This window comes from Dendrobates tinctorius, unplaced genomic scaffold (assembly GCF_039654945.1).
Source record: "Dendrobates tinctorius isolate UK_male_01 unplaced genomic scaffold, ASM3965494v1 ptg000254l, whole genome shotgun sequence".
Classification (NCBI taxonomy): Eukaryota; Metazoa; Chordata; class Amphibia; order Anura; family Dendrobatidae; genus Dendrobates; species Dendrobates tinctorius.
This window is the reverse complement of record NW_027361921.1, coordinates 16,117,659-16,135,425: the sequence shown is the minus strand read 5'-3', so window position 1 is coordinate 16,135,425 and position 17,767 is coordinate 16,117,659. Positions and strand designations below refer to the sequence as shown.

The following is a 17,767-nucleotide window of genomic DNA, read 5'->3' as shown; positions in this document are numbered from 1 at the left end:
AAGAGGAGGCGATAGAGCTGGAGGCTGAGTCAGCAATGTAAGACAAAACTTTTTCCTGATGCTCTGCCTTTAAAACTAAGCGTTCGAGTCCTTATAATAATAATAAAAATAATCTTTATTTTTATATAGCGCTAACATATTCCGCAGCGCTTTACATTTTGCACACATCATCATCACTGTCCCCGATGGGGCTCACAATCTAAATTCCCTATTAGTATGTCTTTAGAATGTGGGAGGAAACCGGAGTGCCCGGAGGAAACCCACGCAAACACGGGGAGAACATACAAACTCCTTGCAGATGTTGTCCTTGGTGGGATTCAAACCCAGGACCCCAGCGCTGCAAGGCTGCAGCGCTAACCACTGAGCCACCGTGCCGTCCTTATGTAGCCAGACGATGACGCAGGGTCAGCACCTCCTGCATTCGGTCCTATTTTGCTCTTGCCACTACCATCAGATCCACCACCAACACCATCATTACCAGCTGCCAACCCCCGCCCAATTCCACGGCCTCTTCCACCAGCCTTCCTCATTTTTGGTAGAAATGTAGACAAAATCCAACAAACTATATAGTAATGTAAAACAAGGTACAAGGTGTCTATAGGACAGGGGAGTTTTAGAATTTCTGCACACACTTGTGGACAGTGGACACTTGTGGATTGTGTGCAGCCCACTGATATCTGAGCGCTATGTGACACGCTCGATGGCACAGCTGCCTGTGACCAAAGTGACGAGAGGATAATGGAGATTTTGAATCTCTGCGTACACTTGTGGACAGTGGACACTTGTGGATTGTGTGCGGCCCACTGATATCTGAGCGCTATGTGACACGCTCGATGGCACAGCTGCCTGTGACCAAAGTGACGAGAGGATAATGGAGATTTTGAATCTCTGCGTACACTTTTGGACACTGGACACTTGTGGATTGTGTGCGGCCCACTGATATCTGAGCGCTATGTGACACGCTCGATGGCACAGCTGCCTGTGACCAAAGTGACGAGAGGATAATGGAGATTTTGAATCTCTGCGTACACTTGTGGACAGTGGACACTTGTGGATTGTGTGCGGCCCACTGATATCTGAGCGCTATGTGACACGCTCGATGGCACAGCTGCCTGTGACCAAAGTGACGAGAGGATAATGGAGATTTTGAATCTCTGCGTACACTTGTGGACAGTGGACACTTGTGGATTGTGTGCGGCCCACTGATATCTGAGCGCTATGTGACACGCTCGATGGCACAGCTGCCTGTGACCAAAGTGACGAGAGGATAATGGAGATTTTGAATCTCTGCGTACACTTGTGGACAGTGGACACTTGTGGATTGTGTGCGGCCCACTGATATCTGAGCGCTATGTGACACGCTCGATGGCACAGCTGCCTGTGACCAAAGTGACGAGAGGATAATGGAGATTTTGAATCTCTGCGTACACTTTTGGACACTGGACACTTGTGGATTGTGTGCGGCCCACTGATATCTGAGCGCTATGTGACACGCTCGATGGCACAGCTGCCTGTGACCAAAGTGACGAGAGGATAATGGAGATTTTGAATCTCTGCGTACACTTTTGGACACTGGACACTTGTGGATTGTGTGCGGCCCACTGATATCTGAGCGCTATGTGACACGCTCGATGGCACAGCTGCCTGTGACCAAAGTGACGAGAGGATAATGGAGATTTTGAATCTCTGCGTACACTTGTGGACAGTGGACACTTGTGGATTGTGTGCGGCCCACTGATATCTGAGCGCTATGTGACACGCTCGATGGCACAGCTGCCTGTGACCAAAGTGACGAGAGGATAATGGAGATTTTGAATCTCTGCGTACACTTTTGGACACTGGACACTTGTGGATTGTGTGCGGCCCACTGATATCTGAGCGCTATGTGACACGCTCGATGGCACAGCTGCCTGTGACCAAAGTGACGAGAGGATAATGGAGATTTTGAATCTCTGCGTACACTTGTGGACAGTGGACACTTGTGGATTGTGTGCGGCCCACTGATATCTGAGCGCTATGTGACACGCTCGATGGCACAGCTGCCTGTGACCAAAGTGACGAGAGGATAATGGAGATTTTGAATCTCTGCGTACACTTTTGGACACTGGACACTTGTGGATTGTGTGCGGCCCACTGATATCTGAGCGCTATGTGACACGCTCGATGGCACAGCTGCCTGTGACCAAAGTGACGAGAGGATAATGGAGATTTTGAATCTCTGCGTACACTTTTGGACACTGGACACTTGTGGATTGTGTGCGGCCCACTGATATCTGAGCGCTATGTGACACGCTCGATGGCACAACTGCCTGTGACCAAAGTGACGAGAGGATAATGGAGATTTTGAATCTCTGCGTACACTTTTGGACACTGGACACTTGTGGATTGTGTGCGGCCCACTGATATCTGAGCGCTATGTGACACGCTCGATGGCACAGCTGCCTGTGACCAAAGTGACGAGAGGATAATGGAGATTTTGAATCTCTGCGTACACTTGTGGACAGTGGACACTTGTGGATTGTGTGCGGCCCACTGATATCTGAGCGCTATGTGACACGCTCGATGGCACAGCTGCCTGTGACCAAAGTGACGAGAGGATAATGGAGATTTTGAATCTCTGCGTACACTTTTGGACACTGGACACTTGTGGATTGTGTGCGGCCCACTGATATCTGAGCGCTATGTGACACGCTCGATGGCACAACTGCCTGTGACCAAAGTGACGAGAGGATAATGGAGATTTTGAATCTCTGCGTACACTTTTGGACACTGGACACTTGTGGATTGTGTGCGGCCCACTGATATCTGAGCGCTATGTGACACGCTCGATGGCACAGCTGCCTGTGACCAAAGTGACGAGAGGATAATGGAGATTTTGAATCTCTGCGTACACTTGTGGACAGTGGACACTTGTGGATTGTGTGCGGCCCACTGATATCTGAGCGCTATGTGACACGCTCGATGGCACAGCTGCCTGTGACCAAAGTGACGAGAGGATAATGGAGATTTTGAATCTCTGCGTACACTTTTGGACACTGGACACTTGTGGATTGTGTGCGGCCCACTGATATCTGAGCGCTATGTGACACGCTCGATGGCACAGCTGCCTGTGACCAAAGTGACGAGAGGATAATGGAGATTTTGAATCTCTGCATACACTTTTGGACACTGGACACTTGTGGATTGTGTGCGGCCCACTGATATCTGAGCGCTATGTGACACGCTCGATGGCACAGCTGCCTGTGACCAAAGTGACGAGAGGATAATGGAGATTTTGAATCTCTGCGTACACTTTTGGACACTGGACACTTGTGGATTGTGTGCGGCCCACTGATATCTGAGCGCTATGTGACACGCTCGATGGCACAGCTGCCTGTGACCAAAGTGACGAGAGGATAATGGAGATTTTGAATCTCTGCGTACACTTGTGGACACTGGACACTTGTGGATTGTGTGCGGCCCACTGATATCTGAGCGCTATGTGACACGCTCGATGGCACAGCTGCCTGTGACCAAAGTGACGAGAGGATAATGGAGATTTTGAATCTCTGCGTACACTTTTGGACACTGGACACTTGTGGATTGTGTGCGGCCCACTGATATCTGAGCGCTATGTGACACGCTCGATGGCACAGCTGTGACCAAAGTGACTAGAGGATAAGGGAGATTGGATTGCTTTTGAAAAAGCAGTTTGCGGAGCAGTGGGTAAACAGCAATGCCAGCGTGTCAGGAAGCCTTAAAAGGCAGCCCAACCACCAACACCACTGATACACCACAATATAGCCTCCCCTTGCACTGCACACACAGTGACTTGTGTGTTGTGCAGGCCAAATCGCTAGCAGCAGAAGCAGTTTTTTTGTCTTCTTCCCTGCCTAACGCTCTCCCTACAGAATCAGCAGCAACATCTCCCTATACTAAGATCGGCAGAAGTAAGATGGCGGTCGGCGTGCACGCCCTTTTATACCCCTTGTGACGCCCACCAAAGTAAGCCAATCACTTGCATGCCCTTCTGAAAGATGGTGGTGACCCGTGCCTATGTCATCACGTTGCCCACAGTGTCCGTGGATCCTGATTGGCTGAAAAAGAGCGCAAAACAAACTTTTGAAACGCGACTTTGGCGCGTAAGTTGCCGACCTCGTGGCCGACCTCATCCTAGGGTCGGGTTTCGTTTCATGAAACCCGACTTTGCCAAAAGTCGGCGACTTTTGAATTTTTTCGACCCGTTTCGCTCAACTCTACTGAGCTGGCACCAGGTAGGACAGGCAGGTAGTTGCCTCCTTTAGCTTTTAGGTCTATAGCAAAAAAATAAATTGTCCTGGATAGCCCCTTTAAGGATGACATTTTACCAGTTTGGCCACAACATAAAATAGTAGCTGCAGAGTTGAATAAAACATCATTTTTTTATTTTTTTCATTCTGTTGTGGAAATATTAGCTTGTAAACTTTAGGTTAAAATTTATTACAAGTCCAAGGAGACATTAACAGTTTATTTTCTCTGGGGGTAAGTACTTCTTCCCCTGTATGAAAAAAAAAAAAAAGAACTCCAATGTATCAAGAGAAAGGGAATCAGCTGCACTCAAATGCGCATTTGGTTGCAAAAAGTGTCCATATTTATTACATGTACATATAGTTATTCACCACAGAAATGAAGAAAATCAGAATAAGTGAAGGTTACGTTTCAACCCAGCCTGGGTCTTTGTCATACCTCAGTGTAATAGAAAGAGTTGAAATGGTATGGTGTCCCAGCAAATATGCAATTGAGTGCAGCTGATTCCTTGTCTCTTCTTCCCCTGTATAACATTGACCAATCATAAGCAGGCAGCAAAATACAGCAAAAAAGAACACATGCCCCACAATTGCTTAGAATATGCTTTCTCCAGTGTGAGATATGTAATGACAGCAAGCTCTCACTGGAATCAATAAGAGCTGTGTGTGATTAAAATCGGCCAGGAGAAGAACAGGGATGAGAGTGATTTCAAACACATTTCATCTTTAATGTCATGGCAGTCAGTTTGGGGAGAGGGGTACACATCAGAGTTGACAAAACTGTGAGAAGAGAGTTGCAGCTGTAGAGATGTTTGTAATGAGACAAAGCTATGCTGTTCTGCCCTTCTCCCCAGGTTGACTGATGTGAGATGAAAGTCGAAAGGTGTTTGTAATCACACTATAGTCTGCTCTGCTATGGTCACTTTTTAATCACTCCCAGCTCTTCAGTAGTATCAGGGCTGTACATGTCTCCCACAGGAGAAGGCCTGCTCTTAATTAATATGGGGGGTTTTCTTTTTCCTCCTATATCTTGCTGTCAATGTCACATAGTGGAAGAAATACACTCCTCCTGGGAACATTCTCTGATAATGCCCTTTTGTACTTTACATAAATTATAACCTAAACATTATAAGAGAATATTTATGCAATGGAGGAGAGCAAATACAAAATAAATCTGTATTATTTATCTCTCTAGCCATTATTCCATGATCTGACCAGTTTAACATGCTCAAACTGGTGAAAAATCCAATTTAATTCTCTGTATGTGTAGGAGGATTACCAGGCCAGGGCGATTTCTTGCGTTCCTGGGCTGGAACTGTTGGGACTGTCACCCACGTTGTGGGGGGGAAACTTTTGTGACCTGGACAGATGGGAGCACCTGACTCTAGAGGGTGGACGGGGAGTAAAAGTAACGGAGCGCAGGTTTCTAAGGTTTTTGGCGGGAGCTCAGCTGACTGGAAGGAAGAAGGTTGACTCCTTCCCGAAGCCTTGTGACAGTGCTACCCCGACACCGCCGGACGGTGCGTTCCGCCAGGGCACCTCCCTCACCTGTGCGCCTGCTGCTGGCTTCCATGGAGACTTTTTTTATGCTGGTGGCTGAATTCCGTGTCTCCCCCTGCCTGCCGGCATCCCCGGCTGGTACCTGTGCATGCCACACCGCAGAGCCACTCCACTGCGCGATATTTAAGGGCGCATCTGTTACTTCAGGCCTTGCACCCGGCGTTACGCCCCCAGGACCCGGGGGGGCTGCAGCCGAGACTCTCCTCATGTCAGGACTTGGATTCGTCGCCAGGAAGAGCTAAGGAGCACCGCTACAGGCAACTTCAGTTGGAATCATCACCACACCGCTCTTGCAACCTTGCCCCGTCGGGAGAGCGTCAAACCAATAAGTCTTCCCGTTTGTTTTTACGCTTACTCTTTTGCCCGAAGTGTGTGTTGCCTGTTGCCGTCACACTGTGATTTGTGCTGGTTTTATTAACCCCCGTGCCCCTGTGAGGGACATTATCTGTTACTTTTACTGCTACATAAAGCTATTGCTAACCCTTGTACGCTTCCTGCTCTTCATTGCATTCCGCGTACCTGCTGTCACCCTCAGGGCCGGTTTTAGACAAAGTGGGGCCCTAGGCAAAAGTTTAAAGTGGGGCCCCAAATGGTAACATTGTAAAAACACACATTTAGGTTACAATACATGAGCAGGATGCGGATACAGGTGGCAGAGGGGCCTGGAGCCAGTGCTGGCACTGTGGTCCCCATATTCAGGGGCTTTATATCAACCAATGGGTCTTCCACTAATAGCATTACACAGGAGCATTGCTAGGGTCAGAAAAGATTGGGGGGCCCAACCCCAAGACAAAGCGTTGTCCCCCAACCCCCTCTTAAAGGGAATTTGCCACCTACTTTTGGCGGGCTATTTAAATGAGGTCCGTCCGGTCCAATGGTTGGTCCGGTCCAATGGGCGGTGTTTCCGATCTTTGCTGCCTCCCCATCCTTTGCCGCTGGCCGCAGTTTTTTCATGAATAGGATTAGGTGTCCGCCATATTTTGCGTGTGCGCTAAGCATTCTTGGCTCGTGCACGTGCAGTAAGCTTTGCCCAACTGCGGGCAAAAATGAAAAGCCTGACTGCGCATGCGCCAGTTAACTAAGCCCCAGAAGTATTTTGCGGTGTTCCTGGGCCCAATTAAGCGGCACATGCGCAGTCAGGCTTTTCGGCTTTGCCCGCAGTTGGGCAAAGCATACTGCGCATGCGCGAGCCAAGAATGCTTAGCACATGCACGAAAAATGGTGGACACCTACTCCTATTCATGAAAAAACTGCGGACGGCTGCCAAGGATGGGGAGGCGGCAAGATCGGAAACACCACCCATCCGACCGGACCGACGTCATTTAAATAGCCCTCCAAAAGTAGGTGACAGATTCCCTTTAATTTGTTTTTTTAACACTGCAGATAACACAGCAGGGCTCCCAACTGTCCTGGATCCATCGGGACAGTCCAATTTTGACACTCCCACCCGCTATCCCGGCCGGGATTGCAGTTTTCCCGCGCTGCGAATCAGCCACCATGCCCACCTGTCGTTTCAGAAGGGGCTGTGTACCGATCGCCATATAATTCCCTCTATGCACAACACACTCCAGAACAGAAGCCCTCCCTGGCTCACAAGACCAGTCATATGACTGTGACCTCATCCTATGTAACACCAGAGATAGCAGAGATAACTCTCGGAGAACAGATAATATAGTAGATGTCACCTGTAGTCCTATGTAACACCACAGATAATCTTACTCTGAAACGCTATGGCTATGTTCACATGCATTTTTTTCAGTAGCCAAAACATGTTCTATTGGCAGTAAAAATGTTGCATTCAAAACACCTGTTTTTCAGCTTGTTTCTGGTGTTCTTTACACTTTTTTCAGCTTTTTTTAAAGTGTGAATGTTTGCTTTGTCTACAGTATGTTAATGGCCACGTTCACACGTTCAGTATATGCAAGTCAAAACCAGGCGGGTGAGAAATCCAGAAGTGGTGACGTGTTTCTACTATACTTTTCCTCTGATTGCTCCACTGCTGTTTCTGCATTACAAATCCTGATGTGAAATCCTGACCAAATACTGAACGTGTAAATGAGACTTAATAGTTTAATTCACCAAAAACACTTAAAAAATTGCAGCGAAAAATGCCGTTGAAATATCTGCAGTTTTTTTTTTATTCTTTCATTGCTTTCTACGGGTGAAAACACACTGAATGAAGTGACAAGCTGCAGATTTAAGCGCATGCAGGAGAATTCGGAAATCTCATATGTTTCGCTGGCACTTTATAAAGCAGCTTTTGACCGTGTTCATATGCAGAATTTCTGCAGCTTTTTCTTCTGCAAATAAGAAGTTTACGGCATTTTATAGCACAAGAAAAGACTGAGATTTTCCGAGATCTCCTCTCACCCTTTTATTTTCTCCTGACTGAATTTCACAACTGCAGCGTTTTTAAATCCGCAGCGTGTCTCTTCTTTCAGCAATTTTTTTCACCCGTAGAAAGCAATGAAAAAGTTTAAGAAAAGCTGCAAATGTCGCAACGTTGTTTTCGCTGCGTTTTTGATGAATAAAACGAACTTTATTTAAACATGTACTGTAGACAAAATGCACATTGTAAAATAAAAAACAGCAAAGCTCTTAGGGTCTGTGTCCACAATCAGTAAACTCTGGATGCTGCGTACATCTGCAGCATCCAACGTGCAGCATCCAGATGTTACAGCATAGTGGGGGGATTTCTAGAAATTCCATGTCCACTATGCGTGCACATACTCCCGCACCTCACCCGCAGAGACGGACATGCAGCACGACTCTCCAGACCGCAGCATGTCAATTTATCTAACATAGATGCGAGTCTCTGCAAGAGAAATCTCACCCCTACGATGTATTGGGTGCAGTGATTCTGCACGGTTCAGTGACCACTCGTGGAATCACCTGCGTTCAACAGATGGAGCACATGTCCGCTGCGTCCAAAGTGCTGCCATTTCCGGATCGTCTGCACATACCCTAAAAAATGGGCATTTTGAAAGCAGTGTTTTTACTGCCAAGAGAGCCGGCTTTGGCTGCAAAAAAAATGCACCAAAAACGCTGATTCCTATGCACACCTGTACTATATATACGTATGGTTTACCCTTATTTCACATGGGAATTCATTTATTTCTATATTATAAATCCCCTGATTCAGCAGACAATATCCCTGTCTTGTGTCATTCGGACAGCAGTGACAGGAGGTCGCCCTGTCACATTACAAGCAGTGATTTAGTGACTGTGGTCAGAGCTGATGCTGATCGCTGCTGTATGTGGCTGTGAATCCTGATCCTACAGCGATCAGCACAGAGCTCTGGGACCACAGTGAGAAAATCCTTGCACTCTAATGTGTTATTGCTGCTCTTACCAGGTTCTGCGGCTTCACTTTGGCATATCCATTCTCAGGACAGTGCTAGGAGCAGCCATGATCAGGACTATGGAGGAGACATACAGAGCTGCAGGCATCTCCTGGCTGTCATTGTGCTGTAATCGACCCCTCCCCCTCACTCTCAACTTTTAACCTGACTGCAGGGAGAAAGAGACAGGGGGGGCTCAAGGGGATTTGCGAGAGACGCTCCAAGACTTCAGAGCAATGCACAACATTATTCACTGTTGTACATCCTCTGGGCACTTCATAAATGGGCAGCAGATGCAGGGGGCCCCCTTTGTAGGTGGGGGCCCCAGGCATTTGCCTGGTCTGCCTGGTGGAAACCCCCTGGTCACCCTTCATGTGGCTAGTCGGCAGGATGAAGTCTGGTAGCACGGAGGCGGCAGACCACTTAGTTAGGGGTGGCCCCAGGTCCAGCATCTCATTAGGGGCAATGTCTAATTTACTGAAATTCTCTGGCTGTAACACCATGTTATGGAGCTGGACCGAACGCATACAGGGCATGATGAGGATGCACCCCATGACCCCTGCACTGGGAGCCCCTGTGTTAAGGGCCCCCAGGGAGCTTGATACCTTTAATTAAAAGTGCTCCAGATATTAGAAGAGACACACGGAGACCCCACGGACATAGGGGAGTTGAGAACACATCTTTTTAGCCACATGCAGAGGGAGGAGGAGACTGTGACACAGTATATGAACACTTTGCAAGAGCTGCACATGATGATTTCACGGAAGGATGGCATGGGCATACGGCCGACGGACATAATGTTGCGAGATCTCTAAGTGACCGGATTACAAGACGCCTTGACCAAGCAGGCGATGCGCAAACGTGTGCTGGTGAATCCCCATTTGACTTTCTCGGAAATAGGAAGTGAAGTGCGCATGCGTGAGCAGGCGCAGGGGGTGACGGTCCCGACACGGAAGGCTCCAGAGCGTGGAAGTGTCCGTGAATTGCATTGCTGAACCCCAATGGGTCGAAGAAATGAGAAAAGAGCTCCAAAACATAATAGGGGAATTGGCTGAGGTCAGCAAGAAGTCAGAGGAGACCAACGCTGCAGGGGCCTGGGAGGGTCCCGAGCCTCGTCGGGGGTCCAGAACACTTCGCCCACAGAGACCCCTCATGTGTTTCAATTGTGAAGGAAGCGGGCATTTTGCGCGAGAGTCTACACATCACGGGAGGACCCAGGCCTGCCACCCGTAAAAACTAGAGAGCTCAGAGTCGGGGGAACACCACCCGGATCCAGAACAACGAGGGAGTAATGGAAGTCCCGTAACCTGGTGTCAACCTGCCCCATGGTCTGGGCTGAAATTGAGGGTCATGCTGTGTGGTGGACACTGGTTCCCAGGTTACCACAATGCCAGAAACGTATTTTAGGCAAAATTTTCCTGAAGCTAGACATTCTGAGTGCGGCCCTGTGATAAAGCTGAAGGCTGCTAACCACCTACCTATCCCAGTCGTGGGCGTGGCATGGATGCAGATCTCAATCTGCGGCAAAAATCTTGGATGGATGGGTGAGGTGCTCACCCAAGGAGAAGTAAGAGAGGTGCACGCTGTCACCCTGGGAATGAACATCATAAAGGAATTTGGGAGTCTCCTCATCCAGAAGCCTGCTTGTGAGGCTCTTAGCCAGTGGAGCCCACACACTCGGCAGAGAAAGATCTTCCAACATTAGCGCATGCTCAAGAATTATTTCAGGATGGGGGAGTACTAGGAAAAATGATAGTGCCTTTTGCGTCCAAGCTCATACTGCCCCCGGACAAATGGTGCTCACTCTGCATGTCTGAGCTCGTATTCCCATGGAGGAGGTGGAGGTACAGGTCGCGCAGTCTTTCTCCGAACAACTGCCCACCTGATAGTTGGTGGCCCGAACGGGATGGGGCTGTGCTCATACGTTGTGTCAACCTGGAAGATCAGGACATCACCGTCAGCCCCAGAAGTGAGGTGGCCTGGGTCATGGTCCTGCCTGAAGAGATTGAGATTGTGTCCTCTCAGTCAGTGCTGCTTGAAGTACTTTACGGGGGACCCCTGGACGGGGTCCGTAAATTCCCAGCAACTGTCAGAGCCGCGACTCATCCCAGAAGGGCGAGTGATCTTTCAACAAATGCGTGTCGAACTACCGTATCTTTTGCTGGGGAGGCACGGTGGCTCAGCGGTTAGCTGGGGTCCTGGGTTCGAATCCCACCAAGGACAACATCTGCAAGGAGTTTGTATGTTCTCCCCGTGTTTGCGTGGGTTTCCTCCGGGTACCTCCCACTTTCTAAAGACATACTAATATAGGGATTTTAGATTGTGAGCCCCATCGGGGACAGTGATGATAATGTGAGCAAACTGTAAAGCGCTGCGGAATATGTTAGCGCTATATAAAAATAAAGATTATTATTATTCATCAGGTTGTACAGGCTGAAGCCCTCCTGGGAAGATACAAAGATGTGTTTGCTCACCACGAAGATGATTTTGGCTGGACCAGGGCTGCCACTAGGAATTTTGGGGCCCCATACTGGTAAAATTTTTGGGGCACCCTTGAGACTCCGCCCAGGCTCCACCCCAGCCCCACCTCCACCCCTCGAACTCTCCACAGTCCCACTGCCCTCTCTTGGAAAAACTCCACTTCTCACCAATCACACATTAACAGTTCCCCTCACCAGATCCCACATATAGCCGGCAGCTTTTGTTTTGGCCAAAAGATCTTTTAAGCCACCACCATAACACGATAGACACTTTTGGACGAGCTCTACTCTACTTTATCCTATTAAATATTTGTTAAAACATGCAATACAATTTAGGTATATATTTATTTTTCAATTTTTAAAATGACCAATAATATCACATACAAGGAACAAATACCACCGCACCATGACCAGACCACATATTACCACCACAGTGACCGAATAATATCACATACAAGTAACAAATACCTCCATACCATGACCAGACCACATATTACCACCACAAAGTGACCAAATAATAGCACATACAAGGGACAAATACCACAACACCATGTCAAGACCACATATTACCACCACATAGTGAATACTACAACACTGATCAGTAATAAAAAAAAGACAATACTATCACCATAAGTGCCATTATACACAGGAGATCTGTACTTAGTATGCAGTGTGTGTGCATAGGTAATACAGTGATCAATGATATTATACACAGGAGTTCTGTATATAATGTACAGGTAGTACAGTGATCACTGGTGACATTATACACAGGACCTCTGTATATAGTATACAGTGTATATTGTCAATGTACAGGTAACACACTGACTCACCAGTGACATCTCTAGGTGAAGTCGTTCATCTTTGCTTTTCAACTTTCATCCAGAACAGACCGCCATCACGTCTTCCAGCCAGGACTCGTCTCTGCAGGAAATAACAGTTATCTAGAGCGCCGCTTACAGAACACATTACTTATTTTTTCCCAAATTCTACATTACACCACATGAAGGAAAAAAAGGAGACATACAGTGCCTTGCAAAAGTATTCGGCCCCCTGGAACTTTTCAACCTTTTCCCACATATCATGTTTCAAACCTAAAGATACCAAATATAAATTTTGGTGAAGAATCAATAACAAGTGGAACGCAATTGTGAAGTTGAACAAAATTTATCGGTTATTTTAAATTTTTGTGGAAATTCAAAAACTGAAAAGTGGGGCGTGCAATATTATACGGCCCCTTTACTTTCAGTGCAGCAAACTCACTCCAGAAGTTCATTGTGGATCTCTGAATAATCAATGTTGTCCTAAATGACTAATAATCTAATATATAAAGCTGAATGTGTGTGTATGTTTGTATGTATGTGTGTATGTCCGGGATTGGCAGCTACAGCCACAAAATTTTGCACAGTCACACTTCTGGACCCCGAGAGCATCATAGGCTATGCTGTGAGGTGAAATTTTAACCCCGCGCGTTCCAATTCACCAAACACTTTTGCCTATTCTATCGTCCTTCTGTAAAGCTGGAAATAACACAATTTTTTACTGTGCCAACACAGACCACCCTCTGACACAGACTGCAGGGGGATCCCAGTATCCCACAGGATAGAATTAGATACACGGCTCAGCAGTCAGTATCACACAGGAGAGGATTAGGCACATGGCTCAGCAGTCAGTATCACACAGGATAGGATTAGATACACAGCTCAGCAGTCAGTATCACACAGGATAGGAATAGATGCACGGCTCAGTAGACAGTATAACAGAATAGGATTAGATACACGGCTCAGCAGTCAGTATCTCACAGGATAGGATTAGATACACTGCTGAGCAGTCAGTATCACACAGGAGAGGATTAGATACACAGCTAAGCACACAGTATCACACAGAATCGTATTAGATACATGGCTCAGCAGACAGTATAACACAGAATAGGATTAGATACATGGCTCAGCAGTCAGTATCACACAGAATAGGATAAGATACACGGCTCAGCAGTCAGTATCTCACAGGATAGGATTAGATACACGGCTCAGCAGTCAGTATCTCACAGGATAGGATTAGATACACGGCTCAGCAGTCAGTATCACACAGGAGAGGATTAGATACGTGGCTCAGCAGTCAGTATCACACAGGATAGGATTAGATGCACAGCTCAGCAGTCAGTATCACACAGGATAGGATTAGATGCACAGCTCAGCAGTCAGTATCACACAGGAGAGGATTAGATAGACAGCTCAGCACACGGTATCACACAGAATCGTATTAGATACACGGCTCAGCAGTCAGTATCACACAGAATAGGATTAGATACACAGCTCAGCACACAGTATCACACAGAATAGGATTAGATACACGGCTCAGCAGTCAGTATCACACAGAATAGGATAAGATACACGGCTCAGCAGTCAGTATCTCACAGGATAGGGTTAGATACACGGCTCAGCAGTCAGTATCTCACAGGATAGGATTAGATGCATGGCTCAGCAGACAGTATCACACAGGATAGGATTAGATACACAGCTCAGCAGAAAGTATCACACAGGAGAGGATCAGGTACACAGCTCAGCAGACATGATCACACAGGATAGGGTTAGATGCACAGCTCAGAAACAGCATGTGCCAAAGGAGAGGACATTTTCATTCCAAGAATTCCACTCATTCCATCTGATTTGTTTTTTGACTTTAAACTCCTCCAGTTTCCAGTTGAACTGCTATTTGCAATGTCCATTAACAATGCTCAGGGACAGTCCTTGAAAGTAGTAGGATTGATTTGCAATCTCCATGCTTTTCTCATGGTCAACTTTACGTGGTCTGTTCAAGAGTTGGAACTGCCAAAAATCTGTTGCATTTAACTGGGACGATATCCTGAGACATAAAAATACACAAAGAAAATGGGAGACGTTTATTAGCATCCTGAATAGGACCTGTGCACAATATATACTGTATGGGAATAAATAGGAGACCACTATGGCTAAATAGAGCTGTAAGGGGTGCAATAAGAGATAAAAAATAAAGCATTTAGAGAATTAAAGCAAGTAGGTAGTGATGAGGCATTAAATAAATACAGAAAATTAAATAAATTTTGTAAAAAGCAAATCAAAACAGCAAACATTGAGACAGACTCATTGCCAGAGAAAGTAAAAATAATCCCAAAATATTCTTTAACTAGTAAGAAACTAAAAAATGATAGTGTGGGCCCCCTTAAAAATTAGTCTGGGTGAAATGGTGGATGAGGAAAAAGCCAATATGCTAAATGACTTTTTTTCAACAGTATTTACACAAGAAAATCCCATGACGGATAACATGATCAGGGATAAAAATTCTCCGTTAAATGTCACCTGCTTAACCCAGCAGGAAGTACGGCGGCATCTAAAAATCACTAAAATTGACAAATCCCCGGGCCGGATGGGATACACCCCCGAGTACTGCAGGAATTAAGCACAGTCATAGATGGACCATTATTTTTAATCTTTAAAGATTCCATAATAACAGGGTCTGTACCACAGGACTGGCGTATAGCAAATGTGGTGCCAATATTCAAAAAGGGGACAAAAACTGAACTTGGAAATTATAGGCCAGTAAGTTTATCCTCAACTGTGGGTAAAATCCTGGAGGGGTTTTCTAATAGATACTATACTGGAGTATTTGGAGAAGAATAACCTTATGACCCAATATCAACATGGGTTTACAAGGGACTGTTCCTGTCAGACTAATCTGATAAGCTTTTATGAAGAGGTAAGTTCCGGACTGAACCAAGGGAATGCAGTGGACGAGGTGTACATGAACTTTTCAAAAGCTTTTGATATGGTGCCACACAAAAGGTTGATACATAAAATGAGAACAATGGGGATAGGGGAAAATATGTGTAGGTGGGTTAAGAGCTGGCTCAGGGATAGGAAACAAAGGGTGGTTATTAATGGAGCACACTCGGACTGGGTCACGGTTAGGAGTGGGGTACCACAGGGGTCAGTTTTGGGCCCGCTTCTTTTTAACATATTTATTAATGACCTTGTAGGGGGCATAGAGAGTAGAATTTCAATATTTGCAGATGACCCTAAACTCTGCAGGGTAATCAATACAGAGGAGGAAAATTTTATATTACAGGAGGATTTAAGTAAACTAGAAGCTTGGGCTGATAAATGGCAAATGAGCTTTAATGGGGATAAATGTAAAGTCATGCACTTGGGTAGAACAAACAAGATGTATAATTATGTGCTTAATTGTAAAACACTGGGCAAAACTGTCACTGAAAAAGACCTGGGTATATGGGTGGACGACAAACTCACATTTAGCGGCCAGTGTCAGGCAGCTGCTGCAAAGGCAAATAAAATAATGGGATGCATTAAAAGAGGCATAGATGCTCATGAGGAGAACATAATTTTACCTCCATATAAGTCACTAGTGGGACCACACTTAGAATACTGTGTACAGTTCTGGTCTCCGGTGTATAAGAAAGACATAGCTGAACTGGAGCGGGTGCAGAGATGAGCGACCAAGGTTATTAGGGAACTAGGGGTCCGCAATCCCAAGATAGGTTATTACACTTGGGGTTATTTAGTTTGGAGAATCGAAGGCTTAGGGGTGATCTTATTACAATGTATAAATATATGTGGGGACAGTACAAAGACCTTTCTAATGATCTTTTTACTCTTAGACCTGTGATGGGACAAGGGGGCATCCTCTACGTCTGGAGGAAAGAAGGTTTAAGCATACTCACAGATGCGGATTCTTTACTGTTAGAGCAGTGAGACTATGGAACTCTGCCATATGATGTTGCAATGAGTGATTCCCTACTAAAGTTTAAGAAGGGACTGGATGCCTTTCTTGAAAAGTATAATATTACAGGGTATATACACTAGTTTCCTTAATATTGCGTTGATCCAGGGAGCTAGTCTGATTGCCGTATGTGGAGTCGGGAAGGAATTTTTTTCCCCAATGTGAAGCTTACTGTTTGCCACATGGGTTTTTTTTGCCTTCCTCTGGATCAACATGTTAGGATAGGATATGGGTTGAACTAGATGGACTTAAAGTCTCCCTTCAACCTTAATAACTATGTTACTATGTTCATCTTTGCACAGTAAGGAAAAAACAAAAATCTTGAATGAGTTGAAAATAAAATACTATCTATACTTGGGTAATCGTTTAGCTAATTTGTGTTGCAAATCTGTAGTGTTGAATATATGATGTGAAATGTTTTTATGTGCAATATAATCATTATAATTTGTTATAACTAGCCACAGTTGGTTACTATGCCCAGGCAACGCCGGGCTCTTCAACTAGTGATAAATATAATCCACCTGTGTGTAATCAAGTCTCCATATAAATGCACCTGCTCTGTGATAGTCTCAGAGTTCTGTTTGAGGCACAGAGAGCATCATGAAGACCAAGGAACACAACAGGTCCATGATGCTGTTGTGGAGAAGTTTAAAGCTGGATTTGGATACAAAATGATTTCCAAAACTTTAAACATCCCAAGGAGCACTGTGCAAGCGATCATATTGAAATGGAAGGGGTATCATACCACTGCAAATCTACCATGACTCGGCCGTCTCGCTAAAATTTCTTCTCAAACAAGGAGAATACTGATCAGAGATGTAGCCAAGAGGCCCATGATCACTCTGGATGAACTGCAGAGATCTACAGCTGAGGTGGGACAGTCTGTCCTTAGGACAACAATCAGTCATACACTGCACAAATCTGGCCTTTATGGAAGAGTGGCAAGAAGAAAGCCATTTCTCAAAGATATCCATAAAAATTGTTGTTTAAAGTTTGCAACAAGCCACCTGGGAGATGCTCCAAACATGTGGAAGAAGGTGCTCTGGTCAGATGAAACCAAAATCAAACTTTGTCAACAATGCCAAATTATATGTTTGGTGTAAAGGCAACACAGCTCATCACCCTGAACACTCCATTCCCACTGTCAAACATGGTGGTGGCAGCATCATGGTTTGGGGCTGCTATTCTTCAGCAGGGACACGGAAGATGCTTACAATTGATGGGAAGATGGATGGAGCCAAATACAGGACCATTCTTGAAGAAAACCTGTTGGAGTCTGCAAAAGACCTGAGACGGAGATTTTTCAACCAACAAGACAATGCTCCCAAACATAAAGCAAAATCTACAA

At 45.9% G+C, this 17,767-nt stretch overlaps 1 protein-coding gene and 1 long non-coding RNA gene across 12 annotated transcripts in view; one reads left to right on the top strand and one right to left on the bottom strand.

Moving 5' to 3' along the window:
- The window catches only part of LOC141067743 (uncharacterized), a 108,519-nt gene extending 99,230 nt beyond the window's left edge, over positions 1–9,289 (bottom strand). The window contains exon 1 of the long non-coding RNA XR_012226470.1: positions 9,178–9,289. This is a non-coding gene — a long non-coding RNA (uncharacterized lncRNA). The remainder of the gene's footprint in view (positions 1–9,177) is intronic.
- GULP1 (GULP PTB domain containing engulfment adaptor 1) overlaps positions 1–17,767 on the top strand; it is a 1,494,945-nt gene that overhangs the window by 735,479 nt on the left and 741,699 nt on the right. The gene's annotated exons all lie outside the window — the stretch shown is intronic.